Below are 12,142 nucleotides of genomic sequence, written 5' to 3' on the forward strand. Positions count from 1 at the left end.
CATCCAACCTGGCCTTGAGCCTCCAGGGATGGAGCACCACAGCTTCTCTGGGCAACTGTGCCAGCGCCTCACCACCCTCTGAGGAAAGAATTTCTGCCCAACATCTAACCTAACTCTCCCTTCTTTTAGCTTAAAATCATTCCCCTTTTTCTATCACTATCTGTCTGTGTAAAAATTATACAATCAGAGAGTATCTCAAGTTGGGAAGGACCCATAAGGATTGTGGAATTCAATATCTGCCTCCACACAGGACCACCCAAAAATCAGACCATATGACTGAGCGCACTGTCTAGATGCTTCTTGAACTCTGACAAGCTCTGTGCAGTGACCGCTTCCCTGTTCCATGCCCACCACCCTCTGGTACAGAACCTTTCCCTATGCCCCACCTGACCCTCCCCCAATGCAGCTCCATGCCATTCCCTTGGGTCTGACCTTGCTGCTGTCACCAGAGAGCAGAGCTCAGTGCTGCCCCTCTGCCCCCCTTGTGAGGACCAGTCCTCCATGAGGCCTCCCCTCAGCCTCCTCTGCTCTGGGCTGTACAGACCAAAGGACCTCAGCCACTCCTCATAGAGTGCATCTCTAGACCATTTGCCATCTTTTTGCCCTCCTTTGAGCACTCTCAAATAGTTCTATGTCCTTTTTGTATTGTGGTGCCCCAAACTGCTGCACAGTGTGGAACAGAATAATCACTTTCCCTTGACTGGATGGCAATGCCATACTTGATGCAACCCAGCATACAGTTGGCCTTCTTGGCTGCCTGGGCACTGTGTTGACTCATGTACAACTTACTGTTGACCAAGACCCCCAAATCCCCTTCAGCTGCTCTCTAGCATCTCATCCCCCATTCTGTATGTATAGCCAGGGTTGCCCTTTCCCAGGTGCAGAATCCGGCACTTGCTCCTGTTAATCCTCATGCAGTTGGTGATTGCTCAGCCCTCTAATTTGTCTAGATCTCTCTGCAAGGCCTCCCCACCCTCAAAAGAGTTAACACCTCCTTCTAATTTAGTATAGTCAGCAAACTTGTGCAAATTAACTTCTAGTCCTACATCCAATTTATTTATGAAAACATTTAGGAGAACTGGCCCTAAAATGGAGCCTGGGGCACCCTGCTAGTGACCAGTGACCAGCCTGATGCAACTCCATTTACTATAAGCGTCTGGGCCTGACCTGATGGCCAATTGCTCACTCATCACCTTATGTTTCTGTAACTGCATGCTGGACATTTTGTCCAGAAGGATACTGTGAGAAACACTATCAAAGGCTTTACTGAAATCCAAAAGCATCAACTGGTTTCCCTTGGTCATTTAGATAGTGACATCATCATAAAAGCAAATTAAGTTAGTTAAGCAGGACTTTCCCCTCATGAACAAATGTTGTTTGTGACCAATGATTGCATTGTCCTTCAGGTGTTTTTCAGTAACTCCGAGCATAATTTTTGGGCCTCCCTTCTGTTTATAAGTTCCCTTCAAGTAGCTTTTAAGGGAAGGACATAAGCAGTACTTACATTATTCCAATTAACGCATATGTTGGGAAGGAGATACAACATTTACTGAGCTGGCAGAAAACTATAATTCCTCTGGAAACTAATTTGATTTTGCAACATGTTATACTATATATTAACTCACTATAGCATTCTTTCCCTTGTACATAGAAGCTCTTGAATGGATCTGCTCTATATTAAGTGCTCTGATTTATCATTTGTCTTTAATATCAGAATAATACTCCATAACAGTGTGCATCAGTATCAATAGAGATATGCAAATAAATATATTCTGTAATTCTTAATTTTAAATACTAAAACACAAGCTTGAGATTCATGTGAATTTTTAGTTGTACCTTATAAATACTGCCTGGAGGGTTGGTGAATGAAAAGAAGGGGAAATAACCCAGAAGCATCCTGATGGCTCACATACAACACTAGTAACCAGAATACCCAAGTACAAAAAGAGTTTCTGAGAAACCACAGGTGTTTGTGTTTCTGCTGGAATAAAAAGCAGCTGTTCTAAAGGCTGGACAACCATAGCACTCTGGTAGCACTGGTGCATGTAAATCCATATTCTGATTTATTAAGAGTCCTTTGAGATCTGTAACAGACCACATGAATCAAGGGCTTTATAAATCACGATTACATAAAATGGATTTCTAAATGGGCCAAGAGGCCTATTTAGAAGAAAGGTGAAGTATCCTTGCTATGATTTCATTGGAGACTTCGATCTTTTGCTCACATTTGCATCACTGTAAAGAATGACCCCATGAGGGTCCCTGGCTGCGGCTCTGCAAGGAATGACTATAGGTATTCACAGCTCTTGTCCACAGTGCTGTGGCAGCAATCTTGTCCTCTGGGACAGAGGTTTTCTGTCACGTTTTCTTCTCTGGGTCAGGAACTGTGAACTCCACACACCAGCCATCAATAGACTTCGGCACTTATTGATATCCCATTTCACACAGCCCCAGCATCTGCCAAATGCACAGAACTTGCACAAATTACTAACTGTTCAATAACACTAATGAAGAAAATTTAGTTGGCTTGCACTTCAGTTAACAATATGAAGTGCTCTGCAAGCTGTTATTTCTCACTTAAGTCTATCAGTCGCCTATCAGTACTTATCAGAAAAGTCACTTCTGCTGCAGTTTTGCTAAATCTGGAAGTTTCGAGTATGAAATAATGTAGCATGAAATAGAAAAGGGAATTTTTGAGAAACACCAACAGTTATTAAGAGCAAGGGGTGCACGAGGATAACTTATATACATTTCACTCCTAAAAAACACACATGTAAGGAGAAATTCAAGGCAAAAATTGGAAAGTTTGGTCAAGGAAGTTGAATTACGCAAGTACTTATCATCCAGCAGAGCATTCCCTGGGCTGTTTTCCAGAAGTATAATTGCACCTCTAACAAAGAGAGAGGACTTTTACTGTCATTGCTGAAGGTCACTTGGTACAGGTCTTCATAAAAAAAAAACACAACAACAACAAAAAAACATTTCTGCAATGCCTTCCAATGGTCAGAAAGGTAGAGAAGCCACTTCTATTGAAGTGTCCTATTTCTACCTATTTTTTCCAGTGGTCTGAGTTCTTCTGTATCCTGTATTTTAAATGAAGATGTTCTTGGTATTTCTGTAAAAACAGGTTCCTGGTCAGTTTTCAGTGGCCCTTGTGACACTGATGTGCTTCTTTCTACTGTCAGCATAAGGTGGGGAAAAGATTTTATGTTTTGGGGGAAAAAAAAAAAGACCTGGTAGGATGCACTAATGAACAATGAGGCAAAATATTTCAGGAAGTGTACGAACAGCTGCTGAAGCAACAGCACCACTGTGCTTCTTGAAGTCATTCATCAGCTTTGTCAGTATTCCCTACTGAAAGAAGAGAGATTTATTTGAGCAGTGTTATTAAGCCTTATTTCATTAATTTTATTAAAGCACATATTATTTCACTTGAGATGATCACTCAGATCCTGCTTGGTAACCGTGTGACAAACAAGATTGAATGGAATTCCATACCACCCTGTAGGCCATAGTTTCTTCAGTGTGCATCATAAATGTCTGTGAGATCAATTCAGACAAATAACTGTGCAATCTGGACCCATTCACCTGTGTTAGGACTTCAGTTTTGGTTTTATAACAGCAGTATTAGGCTGCAAGTCAGTGTCCTAGGCTTACTTGTGCAACTGTTTTTACTTGTGACATGAAGAGACTTCTTCCTACAAAGCCAATTAACTTTCCTCTGATAGGAAAAGATTTCTTTTCTAGCTTCATTCCAATTATTCACAGCATTCTTACCCTTCTTCTCCTCCTCTCCATACTAAGCAAGCAATGTCAAAAGCAGAGGATGGGCATTCCAAAAGAATTGCATCCAAGAGCAATGTTTTGAAATGGCAATTATTCGTTGTTGGTTTTTTTTCTTAACATGAATTACTACAGGAACAGGAAAACTGCATGCCACAGGCTTAGAAGTGAAAAAGAGTGAACTGATGTTATTAGCTGTTCTGAGACAAGGCCATTTCTGTTACAGTCAGTGAAAAGACTTAGAAGGAGAGGTATTTAGAGAAAGCTTTTCAGGGTAATTACTGTGCCCGCTGTTCTTTCTAAAGAAGTTGTTAAAGGCAGACTTAGAGATATACTGAATGCATCAACGCATTTGTACTTTCTCTCCTCACATCATATAATGAGGAACCTCATTCCTCTGCTTCTGCTTCAGCACATTTAAAACAAAACAAAACAAAACAAAACAAAAACAAAAACAAAAACAAAAAAAAAAGAACAACAGAATACAGTTATGGGTGGCTGTGTTTGAATTACTGCCCAGAATGAAACTAAGGGAATGATTGTGGAGCCCCGAGCACTGTGTGTGCCATCTACTCTTATTTGATGTTTCCTATGGCATTCTTCACACAAGCATGAAAAATGCAAAATGAATAAAAGCTATAGAACAACATCCTGCATAAAGAAACATTAAGTCAATAACCAGGCACCCTGTGCTTCACTGTTCAGAAGTGTTTCTTGAGACAACAATGAAGGAACCCTTTAAATAACTTAAAAATATGAAAAACTTGTGAAACACAAACTGGTAGCACAACACAGAATTTCATCCTAAGTGTAACCAAGATAATGCTCAGAATTACTTACCACCTTACTTCAAAATAGCTAGCTGCAGTTCTATCACTTAGCAAATCCATCAGTAAAATATCTATATTTTTTGAATGTTTTGTTGCAAATAGTTTTCGTGGACCTTAGGAAATACAGAAAGATGTCAGTGATTTCATGAAACCTGTCCACTTATTTGCCAAGCTTGTGAAGTTTATCAGAAAGATAGCTCAAGTAACATAAATGCTTTTTGATCATCTAGCTATCAATAGATAAGATTTAGAAATTTTCTAGATGATGAAGCGATTTAAATCATCTTTAATGTTCCAATAGACAATGAACAGAAGTATTCTGGTCAAAAACTGAAAGGGCATTTTTAGATCAAGTAATTTAGTTCAGTTTGTCCTTGACAAGAAAATAGCTTGGGAAGTGAAAAGCTGCATTCTGCATTTGAAACAGAGTATGGAAAAACAACTTAGAAGGCAATCTTATATCTTCACAGCAAAAAAAAAAAAAAAACAACAACAAAAACCCAACACTTTCATTTACTTTAGAAAAGAATTCCTCACCCTTTGGAAAGCTCAATGTCACAGTGAGAGTCACAAATTTGACTTTCTCTAATTTGCATTATGTTTTGCTCAAAGCTTTTGTTCACAGTTGTAGTCTTACATGGTTACTTCTGATAAGAGGAAATCTGTCATCTTGAACTAAGTCTTTCTTCAACATGCTTTACGTGACTTGCAAACACAGCCCAACTGTATTTTTTTGAACTCTATAGAAAGAAAACACTTTTTGTAGGTACTTCTCTATGCAAAGATCCACTTTTTTCTTTTTGAAAAGCACTTTTTCCAAAGTGAGCTCTGCTGCTTAGAGTCCTCAGGGCACAATCACATCTCTCTTGGCTCTACGTTTCTTACCACATGAAGACCACTCTTGGTTCCTGTATTTCTAGTTCAGGGAAGCCCTCTAGTCCAAAAGACTGAGTTCCTTTCTATGCTTTTCTGTAGTATCTTGGACAGTATTTTGGACAATGGCTTTTTTGTTTCAGCCAGAATTCCTTTTAGATAGAGTAAATGTTCCTTACTTTGAACCAGGACTGTGACAGACAAGAATCACTAATATTTCTTGCTGCCTAACAGTAGTTTCTAGTACAGGTATAGATAGTTACAGTATAGAAAGTTATTTAAAAATAAATATATCCTCATTCCTGGGGAAAGAGTTCATGATTGGTTTAAAGGTAATGTTAGTACAATAACTGGCAGCTACTGAAAGATGAAAGTGGCTGTTCGTGACTTTTTTCTTTCTTCCTCAATGATGCTTTGCCCTCTCCCTTCTTTGGATTCCTGACCTCGAAGCAAGCCAGTTCAGTTAGAAAACAAGCAGAAAGTTACCCAGCTGTTGTAGCTGCCAATTTAGTGAGGAACAACCTCAGAGAATGGAGTCAAAGGAGCAGCAGAGCCCATGCCAGGGAAGGCAGGATTGTGCTACAGAAGAAAAACAGAGGGAAGAGGGGCTTGGCCGCTCCTTAGGTTCTTAAGGGCACTGAGTCTTCTGAGCAGATCAGCTGCCTTGTGGTCCTGTGGTCTTGTGGTGTTTGCTCCACCTTAAAAGTAATGTGGTTTGGTGGCTGTTTTTTTGTTGTTGATGTTGTTGTTGTTTTCTTTTCCAAACAACAAAATAATAAAATCACTAAAATGTAAATGTATCCATGTAACATTCTTAACAGTATTTAACTCACCATTTTCTAGTGGTACAACTGTTTACAACCAATATCAGGAATGCATCCCTGAAGTCTTTAAATGGATATTTTCACTGCACTGAAGGAAAAAATAGCTTAGAAGATAAGTGCTCTGGTCATGGAAAAGAACAACATGTTTTATTTAACTTTCATACAATTAAAGTCTTCCATTCAAGTAATGGATAGCAGTGTGCCTGCTTTTAGCAGCTGATCCACAGCATTTCTAAATTATAAAAGACTGAGATGGAGAGTGTTTTATGCATAGTACACAATGAAATTTTCACACAGCAGATGATTTCAAACAAATACTTTTTAAAACAGTTCTTATTTTTATTTAAATATTTATACACCGTAAAACTTGTAGCCTCCAAACATGCATGTTGTAGGAGTTTTTGGACAAAAAACACTCATAATTTACTACAGCAGCAATATGATTGCTTGAATAACATTAAAAACAAAAATGTATTCTATGCATTTTAAGACATCGTTCTACGATTTATCAGGAGTAAATGAAGAGTTAGAAATATACGAACAGACTGTCTTACTAGACTTCTATGTCTACCCAATTATTAGTTCACTAGTCATTATGTTTATCACACATTACCTTTTCCAGAAGACCTGACAAATAGAACAGCTGTCTCAGAAAGCACTTACATTTATGAGACTTCATGCTAACAGCTTTACTAAGGCTGTATGGTTCTCCAGCTTAGAAGGCTGCCCTTGTATCTGTGTGAAGCAAATAAACATTGAGAATTTCAGTAAAGGGACCTCACACTGTTCATGAGCCATCTGTGGCAAATTTTGATGAGTACAAGGAAGACATCTAATAAATTCTGAACAAACAGATCAAGATAAAATCTAAACTGAATCTCCATGGGCCTCTCCTGGGCTGTAGGGAACTTACGCTCTGCACCTTGAGCACCTCCTGCCCTCTTCTGCACTGACCTTGGTGTCACATTCTCTATTTTCTTCTCTTACAGCTGCCATACAGCATTTTTTACCTTTTCTTAGTATGTTTTCACAGAGGTGCAAGAAGCTTGGGTGATGGGCTCTGGCTTTAGCCAGAGATAGATCACTGTTGTATATGTCTGGAATTGGCTCTTGTATAGAAAATGGGCAGCTCTCTGCTTTGCAAAAAGATCTCAACAAATTGAGGGCTGGGCAATCACCAACCACAGAAAGTTTAACAAGAACGAGTGCCAGATTCTGCATCTGAGCAGAATAGCCCTGGATCTATATACAGACTAGGGAATGAGAGGCTGGAGAGCAGCCCCACAGAGGTAGGGATCTAGGGGTTCTGGCTGATGGCAAGTTGGATCTGAGCCAGCAGGGTGCCCTAGCAGCCAAAACGGCCAACTGTACCTGGGGGAGCAATTGACACCGGGCAAGGGGAAGGATTGTCCCCTCTGCTCTGCACTGTGTGGCTCCACTTCCAGCGCTGTGTGCAAGTAGGTTTGGATGCCACAATGTAAGGACACAAAGCTGTTAGCATGCAAAGGAGGACTGCAAGACTGGTGAAGGGTCTGAGGGCAAGGTGTGGGAGGAGCGGCTGAGGCCCTTCGCTGTGCTCAGCCCAGAGCAGAGGAGCTGAGGGGAGGCCTGATGGCGGCTGCAGCTCCTCACAGAGAGCAGAGGGCAGCGCTGAGCTCTGCTCTGCATGACAGCGACAGGGCCCGAAGGAAAGTTGTTTGGTCGCATATTGTTTTGTTCTGCCGCACACACCAAAAGAAACATACTGCTTTTAGTGAGCAGGTGACCCATTCCAAGAAATGACATTTTGAAATCTGAATTTTTGCCCAAACTGCACAGTCTGAAATGTCAGCTTTTCCTACAAAATAGCTACTGAAAAGGTTGATCAGCATGTACTCCAAATGCATTATGTTTGTACAGTTGCCTGTGCACCAGGACATGACACTGTTCTGTCAACTTCATGCTAGAAAAACTCTGAAATCTCAGAAAGGAAGCAAGTGCCTTTCTCCCTTACAGCTCAGTCATTTCTGTTTGAATAGTCATGTAGTGCAAGTGCTTCTGATCTTCAAAACTACAACAGCTGCAGCATAAGTTTGAGAGAAGCCTTTTTAAGAAATTCAACTCAAGCTTGAAAGCATCCTAAATAACAAAATGGAGTCTTACAACTGAAACTCCTAAAAATCTAATAGTTGTTTGCTACCAAATGATTTGTTAAAAAAGTAGAATATTTTGCATAGCAATACATTAAGAAAGGAATTCTTATTCCTTCAAAAGCTTATAGTATCATACTTTCAAAGACAAGCAGCTCATGAAGCACAACTTAATGCATGATGCGTTTACTTTAGTTTGAGCTTTTAGTTTGTTCCTTTGAAGATACATCACTCAATGCCCACAGAGGTTGTGGATGCTCCATCAATAGAGGTGTTCGAGGCCAGGTTGGATGGGGCCCTGGGCAGCCTGGTCTAGTATTAGATTTGGAGGTTGGTGGCCCTGCCTGCAGCAGGGGGATTGGCTTCTTGATCCTTGAGGTCCCTTCCAACCCAAGCCATTCTATGATTCTATGATTCTATGATTCTATGGCTGACCATTTGCTTTTACTGAGTATATTTTAACTGCCTATTTAAAAAATGTGTAGGGTCTGAAAATGTTGTGTACTTAGAAGAGATAGCTAACTTGAGTAATCAGTTACTACTTCATTCGCATCTCAAACACATCATGTAAGCTATGCTTAGAGAAAAAAGAAAAAAAGACTAAAAATCCAGATAAAATTAAACATAAAACAGAATGAAGATTTCACATATAGTGATGTCATAACACTACTGTTATTGTTTTAGTTCATTTAAATGAGTAAGGCTGTACAGTGGGTGCTGTGCAAACTTCCTAGCACTGGAAAATTATTCTATCTTGATGTGTGTCTCAAATACTAGCCAAAGAGAACAAAAACTGAGCACTTATAACACTGTGAAGTCATCAAATTTAACCCTAAAATTGACAGTGTACACTGTCCTATCTCAAAGCTTATCTGAAATCATGTGAGTCTCTAAGGAAGCCAGCAAGTACTTACAACGCAGCCACTCCAGTTCAGGCACTGGCAGCACAGCTGTGCCAGCAAACACTACACTCTCCACAGTCCAGCTGACTTGCAGCAGGTCACTGCATCCACTGCAGTGCCATCTCCACACCTTTTCCCACTGTGCTGCAACAATGCACATCTCTATGCTGAACTCAATCATGATCACAACATGATTTTCCAGCACTCTGATGATTCAAAAAATACAGAAACCGCCTTGACAGACCATTTGTAGCTATGGAAATAGCAATATCTCTGATAATTTTTTAAACAATTGTTGAGTGGGCATTTAGCTCTTCAGAGGAGTTTGAGTAAGTCACTGCAGTGACTATTAAAACAACTAATATTAGAACAACTCTCAGGAAGAAAAAAAAAAATCAGGAAAGTAAATCATTTAAGCTTCTACTGAGGCATGCAGCCATGGTCTGGCCAACATAAAAACTGCTGTAGAGATTAGGCCAGGCATCCATCTACTCCACTGCTCCATTCCTGGCAGTAATAAGTAGTGATGTGTAGGAAGAGAGCAAGAATAAAAGCAGCACACGCTGATTCTTCCTCCAACAAGTGGCCACATGTCGCTTAGGAACTAAGTCAGAAGAATTAAATACCAGAATTGAACTGATTTTGACTTTATGGTTTAAGTAGCTCATGAAGGATTAAAATGTTTGCAACAGCTAAAGGACAAAAACACAGGAAGCGAGAAAGAAGCCATACTATTTTACCTGCATGGAATTCACATTTTTACTCTGCTCAAGCAGTGGTGAATCTTCACAACCTGTGCTATCTCTCCAGTATGCCAAATCCTCTTCAAGTATTTGCATTTTAATCAAGGAATGATTTGAGCTGCTCTGTTTATTTTCAGTCTTCTAAGAGCTGTGTTCTGCATTTGAATGATGAAAGCCTCCATTACATTTGAATTTAGGGTTGTATTTCTGCACCACTTCTTTCAGTACTTTTCATACTTCCTATTACAGCACACAGAGCTAATTATAACTGCAGTCCATTTTCATTTTCCAGCTTACAATTCACAGCAATGTAATAAAAAATAAAGCAAAGTAGTCAGGTAACTCCTCTTGAAAAGCATATGGTTCCTTGTTCTGATTTATCATAACTCTTGTGAAATCAGTAGTTGCATTACTAATTCCCAGGAAAAATAAAAATGTATATATAAAAAGGAAAATATATTGGTGCTTATCAAAATTCTGTCAAAAATGAGTTTGTTTAGAAGGAAGGAAGGAAGGAAAGGAGAGAAAGAGAAAGAGAGAGAGAAAGAAAGAAAAGAAAGAAAAAGGAAAAAGGAAAAAAGAAAAAAGAAAGAAAGAAAAAGAAGGAAAGAAGGAAAATAACCATTCGGGAGCTAACTTATTGTAAGTCTAAAACTAACTCAAAAGATGATTTAATATCTCCTGCTCCCCTAAAGGAGAGTGCAGGCTAGCTGGATGCCTAGTGGATGTTATCTAATGTGTTATTGATCCAGCAAAGATGACTGAAACACCTGGTCTGTTTCAGTGCTTTATTACTCATACTTGGATTTTTTTTTTCCTACAAATATTTAAAATATATCTCCTTTACTTCAAATTAAACCTATCATTTCTTTTCCTATCTTTTATCATGCACTGGCCTGTTAATCATCCCCTTTAGTGAACTGCTGCACATTGAGACACGTACTGGGTGAAGAGGCTGGGGAAGAGACAGATAGAAAACAAACACTGCTCCTCCACAAATCACATTTTCTAAGCTTCCTTCAGGTCTTACTGATTCCAGGAGAAATATAATTTTACTCACTGTCCTGACACCACACTGGGCAGAGAATTACACTTGATGTCTGGCAAACACCAAGAGCAACATAATTGCCTTTTGTGCCTTTCATGATACTCTTCAGTGTAATTATTTATAACAACATCCTTTGGTTCCTATTTACTGATATTCTGTAATTTTCTGTAACACTACTGCCTAGCGTCCATTTTGTATTTGTGCATTTGATGTCATTTTTACAGACAGTACTTTGTATTTTTTATGAAATTTTTTCCTGTTAATTTCTCCAACCGATTCAGTATTTATAATTTAATCCTGTCAGTCAGCATGCCTGTAACTTCTTTCAACATGCCATCATTAAAAGGCTTTTATAAGCATCGTTTTTATTCCACAATTCTAGTTATTACCACTAATATGGATTTGCTCTTGGAGGAAGGGAAGGCACGTCTTGTGTTTATTCCTCTTACTCTGATAACTCTTCATTAGGAGCAATTTGTTACTTTTCCCCTAGATTATGTATTCTTACTTTAAAGTTATGTGAGAGCACAACAAAACACATTTACTACACAATAACGTGCCTAGTATATATTTCCCTTTCATCCATTAAACCAGTGGTCCTGCTGAATAACAAAATCAGGTTGCTTGACATAGATTCTGGACACATCTGTGTTGGCTGTTCACAGGTGATGCTGGGTGTTTATCTGTAAACACTCTCTAGATTAAATACAGGTTCTGATGTTTTATAGAACTATAGAATCATTAAGGTTGGAAAAGACCTCTAAGACCATCTAGTTCAAGCCCAACACATCCCCACCAGGCTAATGCCCATGTCCCTCAATGGCACATCCACGATTTTTGAACACCACCAGGGACAGTGACTCCACCACTTCCCTGGGCAGCCTGTGCCACTGCCTCACCACTCTTTCAAAGAAATTTTCCCTAAAATCCAACCTGAACCTCCTCCAGTGCTACCTCAAAGCCATTACCTCTCATTCTAGAACCTAATAGTTCTCTGTTATTGTTAAGGT

Source organism: Meleagris gallopavo, chromosome 1, assembly GCF_000146605.3.
Source record: "Meleagris gallopavo isolate NT-WF06-2002-E0010 breed Aviagen turkey brand Nicholas breeding stock chromosome 1, Turkey_5.1, whole genome shotgun sequence".
Lineage (NCBI taxonomy): Eukaryota > Metazoa > Chordata > Aves > Galliformes > Phasianidae > Meleagris > Meleagris gallopavo.